The sequence below is a fragment of the Cebus imitator genome, unplaced genomic scaffold, assembly GCF_001604975.1.
Source record: "Cebus imitator isolate Cc_AM_T3 unplaced genomic scaffold, Cebus_imitator-1.0 Scaffold231, whole genome shotgun sequence".
NCBI lineage: Eukaryota > Metazoa > Chordata > Mammalia > Primates > Cebidae > Cebus > Cebus imitator.
In genome coordinates, this window is record NW_016107546.1 from 555,854 (window position 1) to 570,363 (window position 14,510).

Below are 14,510 nucleotides of genomic sequence, written 5' to 3' on the forward strand. Positions count from 1 at the left end.
GGAGAGTAATCTTACCTTAATAATATGACTACCATCCAAATAATGTCACTGGTCATGTAAATATCAATTAATAGCAAAATATTACAGTAGCCAGGGATTTTAAAGAACTAGAAGAGCCTAAAAAATGAGGCAACATGCCTATTTAAACTGAATGCTCTTAAAACAAACGTCAGAGAATCTGAGGATATTCCCCTCTGGCTGGTTGGTGCATAAAGGAAATACGTGTATGGGAGACCTTGGAGCTGGTGGCTGGTATATTTGCATTGTGCTAAAGAACACTGAAGGGCTCTGTAAACATTTAGATGTGGACGTAGGGAAGGGCGTGAGTGGCGATCTGGGAGGAGGGTAATGCCTGTGTTTAGGAGAGGCAGTATGATGAGAGAGTGGTAATGGTGCCACCTCGGCAGAAGTCACAGAATTGTTGCAGACGAGCTCTCAGAGTGACTCACAAGTCTTCACCGTACGTGTCAGATTAGAGAAGCTCCAAAGTACTCTTAGATCCTTTCCTTTCCTTTTTTTTTTTAGACAGAGTTTTGCTCTTGTTGCCTCAGCCTCCCGGGTAGCTGGGATTTCAGGTATGTGCCATCACACCCGACTAATTTTGTATTTTTAGTAGAAATGAGGTTTCTCCATGTGGATCAAGCTGGTCTCAAAGTCCCAAACTCAGGTGATCCATCCACCTTGGCCTCCCAAAGTGCTGGGATTACAGGTGTGCGCCACCATGCCCAGCCAGGTCCTTCCCTTTAACTAGTTGGGGACTGTGGTAAGTGGGGCTTACTCAGAAAATAAGCTAAGACCCTCTTAGGGGAGTTGCTGGATGTCAGGAGGGTGTGGGGTCTGACCTTTAGCTAAGATACAGGAAGGAGGAGTGTGGCCAAGAGAAATGCCCTGCCCGGCCTTGAGATGGGGAGACAGGCGTTCCATGGAGATGAGATAGAAGCTGAGAGAGCCAGAGCCGTGTTTCCCAGAGAAGTTACTACACAGGAAGTTCTATAGCAGCCAGGAGTGAAGGGTGCCCCCAGGCAAAACCTGCAGGGAGGTGATCTGGGGTGCTGGCCTAGCCTGGGGAGGAGTGGACTTGGATCAGTGGAGTTAATAGGAGGGACAGCCCTAGCAAGGCAAGAAAAGGACACCTGTGAAAGCAGAGGGCAGAACTACACATGGCCAGTCCAGAGAAGTGAACCTACCAACCCACGCGTATGCCTCCAAGGAACAGTGGGAAGTGAGGCCCAAGTTGAGGACCTAGGATTCGGGAAGAAGGGAATTGTTCTCTTGCTGTTTCTGTGCAGCGAACCCAGAAACCATTGAGATATGTGGGTCCCAGGCTTTCTGAAGCATGCGATTAGAGAGGCACACATTGTCATGTAGCACATTTGTGCTCCAGGGAGAATCTACAGTTTTGCATGCTCTGCTTTGTTGAAAATAAAAAGCAAACCTAAGCAAAAAAAAAAAAAAAAAAAAAAAAAAATAAAAAAAAAAAAAAAAAAAAAAAAAAGCTAAAGCTACCAAAACTGCATGATACTGGTACAAAAAAAAAAAAAAAAAAAAATCCCCTCCAAGATAATCATCGTTTTAAAAAGACTAGGCTGCTTATTTCCTGGCCTACTTCCTAGAGCAGGCAAGAAGAACTAAGGGAAAAGATGAAATGAGAGTCTGTTCCTTCAAGCCATCTCAGAACTATTTAGAGTTAGTTCTAATTGTTATTTAGTTGGTTTAAATTACTTTTGTGGACTTATATGCTTTAAAGTATTTTTAAAAACAAATCTTGAGGGATATTCAAGATTTCAGCTTTTGGTCCTCCTCTCGACTGAAGAAAACAGCTCTTAGACACTGTGGACCAGCTCTGCGGATGCAGCCAAATTCTCTCCTTCCCTGAAAGCCAGCAACTCACTTTGAAGTCCCTGTGTGAAACAGAGAATGTAATCCGAATGTGGACGTTTACATTGTGACTTCCTCTGTAAAGCATAAAGAGGCCAATTAAGGCCCAAATACTACACACTGAACTTAGGGTTTCAGTAACTCGCAAGACAAACAAGGAATGAAGTTTACGAGCTCTGAGTTTTCACGCAGAGACAGGGCAACTGTGACTCCTCTCTCTCTCTTTCTCTCTCTGGCTGTCTGGCTGTCTGGCTGTCTGTCTTCCTCTGACTTCCCAAAGAGGACCCTCCCGGGGAAGGCACAAGCAAAGGCTCCTTTCCTGATGCTTCCTGGGGTTCACCCCAACCCCACCACCATCACTGCCTGCAACAGCCCTCTGCCTTGTCGCCACCACCAGGCCGCTTGCCCTGCCACCTTCCCTCACCAAGCCTCTTGACCACACGAAGGAAAGAAAGGCAGAATGAGGATTTTAAGATCAGTAAAATAACAAAGGAAAGGTAGTCTAGCCTCCACATCTGTGTTTTAATGATAATGTCACATACCGACATCCAACAATCTTGCTGGGAAGTGATCACATGCCAAAGTCACAAAGAGTAGTATACAAACAATGGAAATGACAGGAAAAAAGTCACCTGTAAGCCAACCACTCTCACAAGTGAAATATGTTTATCTATCTTTACTCCCTTCTAGCCCCTGTCCAAATATATTCCATATTTACATTTTACAGAGCTTTAATCATAGGGTATGTGTAATTTTATATTCTCCTTTTTACATTGTCATTGCAGAGGATTATAAAGTTTTCCCCTGGCTACTGCTTAGCCTGATAGAGTATATTGCTTATAGACCGAACCCACTAGGCCTTGAACAAATGAGGCTCACTGACCACCTCTCCTCCCTCCCACCACCACAAAAGTTCTTGTACAATTCGCTCTGACATGGCTTCTCTTCTGGTGAACTCTTCAGCCCAATAGAATTATCAGATTTAGAGAAGTCATAAAAAGTTTTCTGATTGAACGCAATTATTTGGGGCTGGAAACAAAAATAAAACACATGTCTTATTGTATAAAACAGCAAATGGATAGGAAATCTGGACTGCTTATCTGTTCTGAAAGCCAAGAGCACATGTTATATGTGTTAGTAACCGTTCTCAGCCCTGGATCTGCCTGATCAAGCTCTCATGGACAGCTTCCCCCCCATCCCCCACACACAACTGTCTGCTTTCTCTGTCGGTAGATGCTGGAGCCCAGTACTGGGCTAGGGAGGAAAGAAGGCTGCTTGCATGTGGACCAGCTGTCAAGATAGAGCATCTCCAGAAATGTCCTGTGGGCTTCCTGTCTCACCCCTGCCTTGGACTGCATGTGAGGCATAGTGATCAGTTTTCACAATCCTTCTAATCATAGGGATGTCCTATCAGGGTAGAAAACTATCGCTATCTTCACAGGGGTATTTAAAACCCGCTGACATTCTGGTAGCCCCGTAAGTGTGGGCGCAAGCATGTTCCCCGAGGGCTCATCACTTTCCACTGCGCTCTCCTGTTCTGACTATTCCTTCTCTATGCCAATAACTAGGATATATATACCTGGATGATAGGATGGTCATCCAGGCTCAGACTGGGTTCCACATCCCAGCACTGAGTGCCCCACAAGACCCCTAAGTTAAATATTTACCCAAAATGCGTATGAATCTATGTATACGTCACCTACTCTTGCAGTAAGGGTCTAAGAAATAAGCCAGATATGGATCCCTCGCATTTACTTCTGAAATGGCTAGAATCCTAGAAGGATATGTATGCATGCATATACACATGTGTGTATGTATACATATGTGTGCATATATTTATATATACATATATGCACATGTATTTTTTACTTGCTTTAGATGATCTTGAGTCTTCTTTAATCCATGAGACAGTAACAGGAAGGGCTGATTTAGATAGCATGGCAATAGGAGATGAGTACTGCTTTATAATCTCTGATAATTTAAAGTCCCTAACAGATATACTGAGGACTATACTTTTCTATTCCTTGTAATTTCTCCTTTTGTTCTATTTCAAGATCATAGTCATATAAATTTTAAATCTTTGCATAGCCTGCTCTTATTGTACCAAAAAGCAAAGCAAATTTTTATCTTCCTGAGGAAGGAAGGAGAGATAAATCAGACCTCCCATTCTAGAGCATAAGGCTTTGCTGGTCTTGCAAAACATATAATTAGTATAACCCACAAACAAAACAAGGGAAGTCTGATTAGGTGAAAATACGGGACAAAACATTGGTTTACTGGTTTAGCTCTAGCAGCCTATATTTCACACTGACAGACTAAAATGTTGTCCCTTTTCTAGGGTCTGAGCTTCAAGAGCTGCAGAACATGATTGACAGCCTCCAGAAACCCCAAGACCCCACCCGGGTAGCCCAGGCACTCCTTCTCCGCACAGAGGTTATGTTTTTGCAGTTTGACGCTGCAGTGAGGCATCGCATCCGGTAAGGGCTGGGGCACTAATCCTGTTTAGTAAGTTCTGCTGCGCAGGTGTTTGCTGAGTGACCGTCTAGGGAGGCCATTCTTGGCAAGGTTAGATAATGAACTTAAAATAGTCACGGGCACAGCCCAATCCAGAACACCATGGCTACCAAACATGACCTGCCACAAAGGCTGGCTCTGAGAATATGTTCTTGTTGGCTAATAACAAACTGATTTTATCAAATGTAATTTCAGAACAGTTTGTATAATGATTGCTGCTTTCAGTGTACAGGGGGTTCTACTGGGGGTAACATTTTTATACTTCTAAAGATGATTATTTCTAGGGGTTTTATTTTTTCAACATTTGTTTACCTTTCAAAAAGACAGAATTTTTACTATACTTCTCAAGCTAATGGAATTGGCTACCAGTGTTCAATTTATAAGTAAATCAGTCTACCTCTAGTCTTGTATGTACCCTTGTATTAAGTACTCCACATACAAAAGGAATGTTTTATTTGGTTAATTAATCATGACACCGATGGAAAAATTAGCTTGGATTAAGATTCATAATGTTTCCAGTATAAATAAGTTTTGTATGAGAAAGGAAAGGGATTAGCTCTCAGGGTCTCTGCTGATTTTTTAATTGTCAGAATTACCTTTTTTGGGCTAGTTCCTGGTGTGAGCATTTAGCCACTGAGAGGATCTCAGAGGGCTGTGCTGTTACCTCTGGGTTGCAGTTGCTTTTTTCTGCGCTTGTGGGCATCCACGCAGAATGAAAAGGTGGGGATTGCACTGAACTGTCTTGTTCTTTTTCTACTCTTTATTTTCTTTACTCTGACATCAGAGGACTCTTGGATTTAGAATGTAAATTCAACAGGACAAAAACCAGGCTCATGTGTTTTCTTTATATTGACAAATAGCTTCCTGAGCTGTAGCTTAGTCAGGCAGGTGAGATGCGAAGGCTCAAACAGTTATCAGGAGGGCCAGTCATTAGCCCTCTGGGCTCTCAAAGTCCAAGGTAAGAATTTGCAAGGATTTTACATACTAGTGAAGAAACAGAACTATTCCCCAAAAGTCCTTTTTGGACTTCTTCTATGACGGGTTCTGTTTGGTACTATTCTCCCAGGGGAACCACTCTGCTTCCAAGAAACCCTCTGGAATTGCTTTGTCAGGGCTTGCTTTGTCCTCACACTCAGTCTGCAGGAATGGAGGGCATTAGATCCTGTTTCTGGTTTCATATATTTTTCTGCAACCCTTTGGAGAGAATCACCCAGATGGTTCACCCCACTGTGTCCTCCACTGGTTACATTTCACCAGCCTTTTTTGTTCGGAGCTGTTCAGGTTGTGTGTGCTGGGTATTTGCAGCTAGTATGTGGCAGACCAGAATTAGAACCTAGGTGTGTTTGACCTCAAAACCTGAGAGCTATGATGGAGAACGGGCAGCAGCATGGACAGAGAAGAGGATGCTGAAGAGAAGGCAAGAGGCAGGAGGAAAAGAGAAGCTAAAAGATAAATGTCCTCCCTCTTGATTGTCTTACTTAGTACTCAGCCTGTAAACAAGGGAAAGTCCTTAGAGAATGGAAAGAGATAGGAAGCTTGGGACAGTTCCCTAGTCCTTCCTGGAGTTCACCCACACTGAGCAAATATGACCGTTTATGCAGGAACTTTCTGCCTATGTAAGTTGAAGGCTTCCCCAAAATGTGCAAAGGAAAAATGGAACTCTTACCTGGAATGAGGGCAGCATGCTTCACAGATGGGGGTGAGGTGTAGGAGGAGGAAGGAAGTGGTTTGGGGGTGACAGGACGGTAGCCCCATAAAGTCACCTAAAATTTGGCTCCTACTTCTCCGTGGCATAGGTCAGCTTGGGTTACTGGTTATGTGCATGCTTCTAGGCACAAAACATTTCACTCTGCCCCTCTCAACCTCCCTCTACTAGCCAAAAGCCTGATGGAAATTGGTAGCTGTCCTCCGATGGGTTGGATCACACTGACCAAGGCCCCGCATTCATCTCTGGGCATGTCCACCAACCTGCCGGAGTTATTGATTAGCCAATTCAAGAAATGCCCGAGGATTGAGCTTATCTTTAATGCCAGGTGAATTAATCATTTGCATTGAAGGTAAATGCTTGGGTGACAAAGCGGTTCTATCCAATCTCATCTATTTAAGTCAGGAGTTGGCAAACTACTGCTGCCAATTTTTATGTGGCCTGTGGGCTAAGGATGGCCTTCCCATCTTTAAATGGTTGGGAAAAAAAATGTATGAAAGAATAGTATTTTGTGACCCATGAAAATGATATGCAGTTCATATTTCGGTGTTCATAAATGAAACGTTGTTGGAACATAGTCATGCCCATTCATGTATGGATTGTCTCTGCTTTCACACTGCAACCACAGAGCTGAATGGTTGCCACAGAGTCCATAGGGTCTGCCAAGATGAAAATATTTATTGTCTGTTCCTTTAAGAAAAAGTTTTTCATTCCCTGATTTAAAGAATAGAATTCCTTTGCGCTTTAGAGGTAGAAGGAAGCAAAGAAGTCCCTCAAAGGTACTCTGTAGCGCAGTATAAAATATATGGCATGAAAATTGCCTCTAGTCTGAATGTATTGTTCATGTTCAGGGTGATTAGGGTGAAAAGGAAAAAGCTGAAGAAATATCCTGATGATACATTCTCTCCTGCAGCAAGCCTGCTTTAGGAGTACGCGAAGGAATTTCTAAAGAAAGCAACACCAGCCTCTCAGTCCTTGAATGTTTGTTGGTTTTCTCTTCATTTTTGTTTTTTTTCTTGAGATGGTCTTACTCAGTCTCCCAGGCTGGAGTACAGTGGCCTGATCTCAGCTCAATGCAACCTCTGTCTCCCAGGCTCAAGCAATTCTCCTGCCTCAGCCTCCCGAGTTGCTGGGACTACAGGTGCCTGCCACCATGCCCAGCTAATTTTTGTATTTTTAGTAGAGATGAGATTTCACCATGTTGGCCAGGCTGGTCTCGAACTCCTGGATTCAAGTGATCCTAGTGCTGGGAGTACCAGCGTGAGCCACTGCGCCCAGACTTCTCTTCGTTTTTGAATGTATTTTTATTTTCATGCTCACCTACTTAACTGTCTCTAAACATGCAGATATTCAAGTGTGTTCCGATGGCTGGGTGTGGTGGCTCACTCCTGTCATCCCAGCACTTTGGGAGGCCTAGGTGGGAGGATCCCTTGAGCCCAGGAGTTTGAGACTGTAGTGAGCCATGATTGCACCGCTGCACTGCAGCCTGGGCAACAGAGATCCTGTCTCTAAAAACAAAAAGAAATAAAAATTAAAAAATAAAGTATGGTTTGGGTTGTCTGGGGATTCCTGGGAGACATACAGGAGCCCAGGCTCTCACATGAGCAGCGGTGAACTCGGGGCCACGGCCCTCGTTTTCGGTATCTTTTGCCTGGCCACCTCCAGGCCACTTTGCAGGTTTTATTATATTCTTACCTGCAGGAAAACTCTAGCATGTGCCCTGTGAGTTCCCTGCAGTTCAAAATAGCTTTTACTGATGGCAAGAAGATTGAAGTTTCCAATGCCACATCACTGAGTCACACTTGCAGTTTGCAAGTGATCAGTTTGAGATTTAAAATCAGTTAATTCAAGGTCTCTCTCTTCCCCTTTCTTTTAATCACCTCCTCTTCATTTGCTGGAGAGGGAAGGGTTCTGCCCTAAGGTTATGGTGATGGCTGAACACACAATACCCGGCCCTAGAAAGATGGGGTGATGGTAATTTATTAGTCACAGACACAATCCAGAGGAAGAGGACACTGCCCACTACAGAGGGCCACTTGGGAACAGAGTGGGCAAGCAAGGGCTGTGAGAGGCAGGTTTTGTAATATCAGGAGAGTATGATGCCTCCTGCTTCACACAGGAAGCGGGGATTGGCTGATTTGAATAATGCTGTGGTCTGGCAGGGAACTGAAACTGCTACTCAGGAATAAGCAGGAATTGCACCCGGTTCCTTTGATAACAAGGGTTGTTAAACCTGGAGATCTTATCTGTGGGAGCAGAGTGGAGAGCTGGGACCTTGTGGCTAAGCTATTTGAGCCCTCCCGATTTTGCCAGAAGTCAAGGCAGCACAAAATTTGGACGTTAAGTTTAGGCCTCACACGACACTCTTCATGTTCTTCCATCCTCTCAGAGGTGATTGAGTCTCTGGGGATGCTTTCAAATCTTCTGGCAGTTGGAAGGACACAGCCACTTCCCTTATCTCTGCTGTGGGTGAGCTGGCCCACCCGAGGCCTCTTCTGGTTAGCCTGATATTCAGCACCCCTCTGGACACCTATGTGTGGGGGTCTTTCTCCCCACTTTGAGGGTCTGCTAGTCTTCCTGGAAGGCCAGCTCACAGAGGATCCAGGCAAAAGGGGCCTTCTCGTCCAGCTTTTCCAGCATCTTTTCTGAGGCATCCACTAGAACTAAGCTCTAGAAATAGTCTTTCCTTGTTTTAACTCTTATTTCCTTTTAGGCAAGAAAAAATCATTCTAATTTATCATGCATACTTCCTTCTCTCTGACTTGTGGTATAAATTTCATGCTCCAGTCTTCAGGGTTTGTGGTTCTTGATATACAAAGCTGTTTTGTTTAAAACCAAACAAGAACTTTTCTCTCCCAAATCCCAAGGAGGCTTAAAATTTAAAATTTAGTTTTTATAAAGAACTGTTGTCTCAGTTATTGGTCTTAAAATAATTCATTCAATGAAGAATTGCTAGCTTTTTTCTAGAGTTACAGCTGCACTATTCAGTTCAGTAGCCACATGTGGCTATTTACTTTGATTAAAATTAAGATAAATTTAAATGAAAGAAAATAAAAAATTCAGGCTGGTCTGAGTGCAGTGGTGTTTACAAGTAATTGATCACAGCCAGTTACAGATTTCTTTATTCTTTTTCCACTCACACTGCTTCACTTGGCTAGCCTTTAAAAAAAGAAAAAGGAAATTAACAATTCAATCCCTCAGTCACAGTAGTCACGTTTCAAGTGTACAACTGCCACATGTGGCCAGACGCTACTCTGTTGGGCAGTGCAAATATAGGACATTTTCACCATTGCAGACTGTTGTGTCAGACAATGCTAGTCGAGGGAGTATGCCAGCCCTCCCTGTGAGGGCTATGAACTGTGAAAGCCGAGGAGGATGATGTGGCTGAAGAAGGAACTTATTAGTATCTCAAAATGTTTTCTTGCTTCAGTAACTTTGAGGAAAGTTCTGAACTTTAGAAGTATAAGTAACTGCTTTTAATGAAGTGTCCCCTCCATGTTTTGGTAGAGGAACATTTTTGGCAGCTGGAAACGTTCCTGCCTATCAGTCTGTCACAGACAACATGTACCATGGGCTACCGGCACTGAGCAACTCTCTCAGGAAGAGCATTTTTTGCCTCGCAGTTCCACCTACCCCAGCCACTGGATCCATGGAGCCTCCAGGTGTGTTTCAGATGTATTTTTATACTGTAAATTGTATGCTGTGTACAGGGGATTTAGTCAGTTTGTTTCCATTCAGTTTAGGTTCTGCAGGTGCTCTCAAGGCTTTGATGTCCTCTGTCTTCACTGGCTGTGCTTCACTCACACAGTGGAACAGTCTGGGCCCCAGGGCTGGCTGTGATTCCCAATCAGGGTCTTTGCCTCCAAACACTCAACAGGCTGCTTGGGGCAACAGCATGTCTGTTCACAGTTGATAGCAAAACAAACACTTAATCTTCTCCATGTAATAAATAATCATGATAGCAATTACAATACATAGATGACGTCAACAGCCCTGGTATAGCACCTACTATTGAAGGTAATCCCAGCAACTATTGTGCTCCTAGGCAGGAACAATATTACCCACCTTCTACAACCAAAGAATTCAATGTTCAGGAAGGCCAGAGATCGGACTATTCCAGAGTCATGGCAGGACCAGGTTGTAAGCTGTATTAGTTACTTATTGCTGCATAATGAATTACCCCAAAGTTTAGCAGATTCAAACAATAGACATTCATTATCTCACATAGTTTCTGAGGGTCAGGACTCTGGGAGCAGCTTAGGTGGGTAGTTCTGGCTCAGGGCCTCTCATGAGGCTGCAGTCAAGATGTTGGCCAAGGCTGTATTCATCTCAAGGCTTGACTAGGTGACAATCTGTGTCTAAGCTCACTCCTATGGCGGCTGGTGGGCACCAGAAAATCCACTTTCAGGCTTATTCACGTGGGCTTCTCCACAGAGCTCCCTTGCAATACAGTAGACGGCTTCCTCCAGCACAAACAGTCCAAGAGAGAACCCAAGATAAAAGTCACAGTCTTTCTGTTACCAGATTTCAGAAGTGACTCCATCACTTCTGCCATGTTCTTTTCACCAGAAAAGAACAAGGGGACGGGAATTAAGCTCCCCCTCTTTATAGGAGGTGTAGCAGAGAACTTGCGGATGCCTCTTTCAAACTACCTCACAAGCCCTGGTCCTTTGACTCCAAAATTTCCAACTTAACATTCTGATCTTATAATGCTAAGCCAAGTGACACCAACGTCAACTTCAATTAAGTCCCACATTTCTACCTTCAGTGGCTGCAAGACAGTGACTTTTGGCCCCAGCCTTGGCCCTCGTTTAGACCCAGAAGACAGGGTTGGACTATGACCATTGGATCTGCTCTCCCTACCTTTGAGTGTTGCCTGGGATTAGGTGGATGCAGGGGTCCCGGCTCCTTGCTATCAGAATCAATTCCAACTCCACAACTTGACTAAAACCAGAACCTGGTCTGAAAGTGTAGAATGGGGTCAGAAAGGCAGGCCCATCGGCTTCAGTGCTGCACATAGTATCACAAGGGACAGAGGATGCCTCAGCTGTTGGTTAGTGATATGGAGGAGACAGAAACCCTGTGGCGCTGGTCTTGAGTTGTTACCTAGAATTGGAGCACAATGGTGATGAAGGACAACTTTTTAATGTTCCTAATATTAAGAGCATTTGAGTAAGTTCATTTTTATTGATTTTAATTATGTCCCATTGGTGCTATACTGCTCTGGAACTTCTGAACACTGGTGCCGATTAGTTACACTGAAATCTTCAGTACTCTTCTGTGTTTCACCATCTGCTGAGAAAACAATTTAAAAAATAAATTATTACTCTCTCCTCCATATCACTAGGAACTATCAAGAAATACTTGCACATAATAAATAAGTCATCCAAAAGTGTTTTGGGGTACAGACACAGATTTCCTACTCATATAAATATGTCTATTAATTTTGAACACAAAGTTATGTTTATTTTCATATTTATGATTCGATTCTCTTAGGCATTTGAGCTGGTCCCTTGGAGAACATTTCTGGAAGATGGAGGACCATTCCCAGTTATGAGTAGCAGCCCAGATACCCTAGAATATAATATGCAGGTAGGATAGGTCTTCTCCATTGTTGCAGAGGGAACTGAATGCAGACTGCAAAGATAGGTGCCATTGGGTCCACAGGTCAGATCCTCCTACTCTCACCCATGATGAATAATGTGTAAGATAAGCAGGGTGTTTGACTTTTGAAGCTATAAACCCTGGACCACGAGGTGAGTCACATTTTCTTATGACACAAGGGAAGCTTGCTCTCAACTGGCATTGGCCTGGGCTGTAGACTCAGCTGCAGTTCTTGTGGCAGTCGTGATCTGAGAATGGTCAGTCATCTCCAGTCATGGGCTGAGCGTCCTAGAGAAACTCCCAGGCTGGTGGCTTAGAGGTGTGTGACTCCTGACCTGTCCATAAACAGTGGTGGGAAGGGAACTTTTCAAAACAGGACTCATAGGGAGAATTTCTTTTCATTGCTTTCTTTTTCACTGTTAACTTCTTTTAAATTGTTAGATTCTTTTCATTATTAAACGTTTTTCCCTTGATCATTTAGGTAAATATTGTTTTTATTTTAAAAATAGAAAGCATAGAAAAATATTAAGAACAACATGAAAATCAACCACAAATACACTTCAAAACAATATGGAGGTAGGGAGTGAATGGGGTGGGGTGGAATGGCCACAGGTTGGTGCCTGCTGGGGCTGGGTGATGGGAACTTTTCTGTTTGCTTTTCTATATATTCAAAATTATCTATAAGCAAAATGGTTTTTTTGAGTAAAATAGTGAAAATGGTCTTAAAAAACTAACCGTGTGGCTGGGTGTGGTGTCTCATGCCTGTAATTCCAACACTTTGGGAGGCCAAGGTGGGCAGAGGAGTACAGGAGTTCAAGACCAGCCTGGGCAACAAGGTGAAAGCCTGTCTGTACTGAAAACACAAAAATTAGCCGGGCATGGTGGCACATGCCTGTAGTCCCAGCTACTCAGGAGGCTGACGCATGAGAATCACTTGAACCCAGGAGACAAGGGTTGCAGTGAGCTGAGATTGCACCACTGCACTCCAGCCTGGTGACAGTGTGGGACTCTGTCTTAAAAAATAAAATAAAATAAAATCAACCATAGTACCACAACTAACAGACAATTCCAGTTCACATTTTGTTTTTTTCCCTGGTGTTTTCCCTATGCATATGTATGTTTATATGTGTACTTTTAAGGGGAAATTGATATCACACTATACATTCACCATGTACAGATCTGCTGTAAGGGCTGGAAACTTGGCATTTTCATACAGAACCAAAAGTCTGATGTGCTCAAAGAAAACTTTAACTTAGAAATGTTACTCTGGTTTTTATGGATTTTCTAACAGTTGAGAGAGTGGGTGCTTATAAATACAGTTACTCCTTGTTTTCTTCTTGAAAACTGTATGTAAAGTATATATGTGGTCTTCAAATGGAAGGTGTTTTGTTTTTTTAGCTGTGCCTCTGTGGGCTGAGTGACCATGACTGCAAGGTGGCTCATGGAGAACTGGTCGGTGTGCAACTGTTACTGGAAGATGTTCTGGGTAGCTATCATATGACCATGGAGGGTCCCCCAAGACAGCAAGCCACATTGGGCAAAAATACACAGGTATTCTTGGGGAATCATTTCCATACTGAATAGTACTGTGTTGGACTGAAGGACCTCTCTGTTGGGGAGATGGACCAGGGAGCCACATTTTCCCACAGCCTCTCTCAGTAGGTCCCAGGACTGTGCCAACACTACCTAGGAGCAACAGTGGAGCATGGGTAGCCACTGCAAGGCATTTTCTAAGTTCCATGATCATGGTATGTCTATTTATTTTAATTTTAAAAGTAGGACAGCCAGGTGCAGTGGCTTACTCTTGTAATCCCAGCACTTTGTGAGGCTGAGGCAGGCAGATTACGAGGTCAGGAGTTCGAGACCAGCCTGGCCAACATGGTAAAACCCCATCTCTACTAAAAATACAAAAATTAGCTGGGTGTGGTGGTGGACGCCTATAATCCCAGCTACTTGGGAAGCTGCGGTAGGAGAATCACTTGAACCTGGGAGGCAGAGGTTGCAGTGAGCCTAGACTGTGCCATTGCACTGTAGCCTGGGTGACAGAGCAAAACCTCATCTCAAAAAACATTTTAAAAAGTAGGACAAAAGTTGTGGGAGGTCTACTGAAACCAAATGAAACAAAAACTCCAACAGGGCACTTTCTTTGTGAGTCATACATCTAGGACTGGAGTTGAAAGGGCCAGAGGGGTCTGATAGACACGCCAGGTGAGTATCTTAGGCCTGGGCTCTTTACCTCATCACTCAACTACTGGCCTATGGACTCGTGGGCAGGCATTGCCTCCTCCAAGTTTATCCCTCTGAAGCTCTAAGGTACAAGAGCCACTAGCCCCCTACTATCATGACTTTAAACAATTTTGCATGTATCTGGGAACTAGCCAGAGACATGTTTGGATGCCAAACAAACTAGCTGGTGCCCCCACTTGAAGAGCTTTTCTGTCCAAGCCAAACTTTCTGAGCAATGCCCTAAACCCGTCATCTCCATTTTCTTATTTTCCCGCCACTCCTTGAAGCATTGCAATCTGTCTTCCCCATCTTGCTGCAGAAACCTCTCTCATCAAGAGCTCCATGGTCCTTGTCACTAAATCCACTGGGTATCTACCTTCCTACCTAACCCCTTGGCAGCATTTGACATAGAGTCTTTTTCTCTCTCTCTCTTTTTTTTTTTTTTAGACAGAGTCTCACTCTGTTGCCCAGGATGGAGTGCAGTGCAGTGGTGCCATCTCAGCTCACTGCAACCTCTGCCTCCTAGATTCAAGTGATTCTCCTGCCTCAGCCTCCCAAGTACCTGGGGTTACAGGTGCCCACC

The 14,510-nt window shown here is 43.9% G+C and overlaps 1 long non-coding RNA gene across 1 annotated transcript in view; it reads left to right on the top strand.

Moving 5' to 3' along the window:
• Nucleotides 1-12,171, top strand: part of LOC108281727 — a 26,384-nt gene extending 14,213 nt beyond the window's left edge. The window contains exons 2-4 of the long non-coding RNA XR_005195292.1: nt 4,217-4,383; nt 9,605-9,759; nt 11,594-12,171. This is a non-coding gene — a long non-coding RNA (uncharacterized LOC108281727). The remainder of the gene's footprint in view (nt 1-4,216; nt 4,384-9,604; nt 9,760-11,593) is intronic.
• Nucleotides 12,172-14,510: the final 2,339 nt, after the last annotated feature.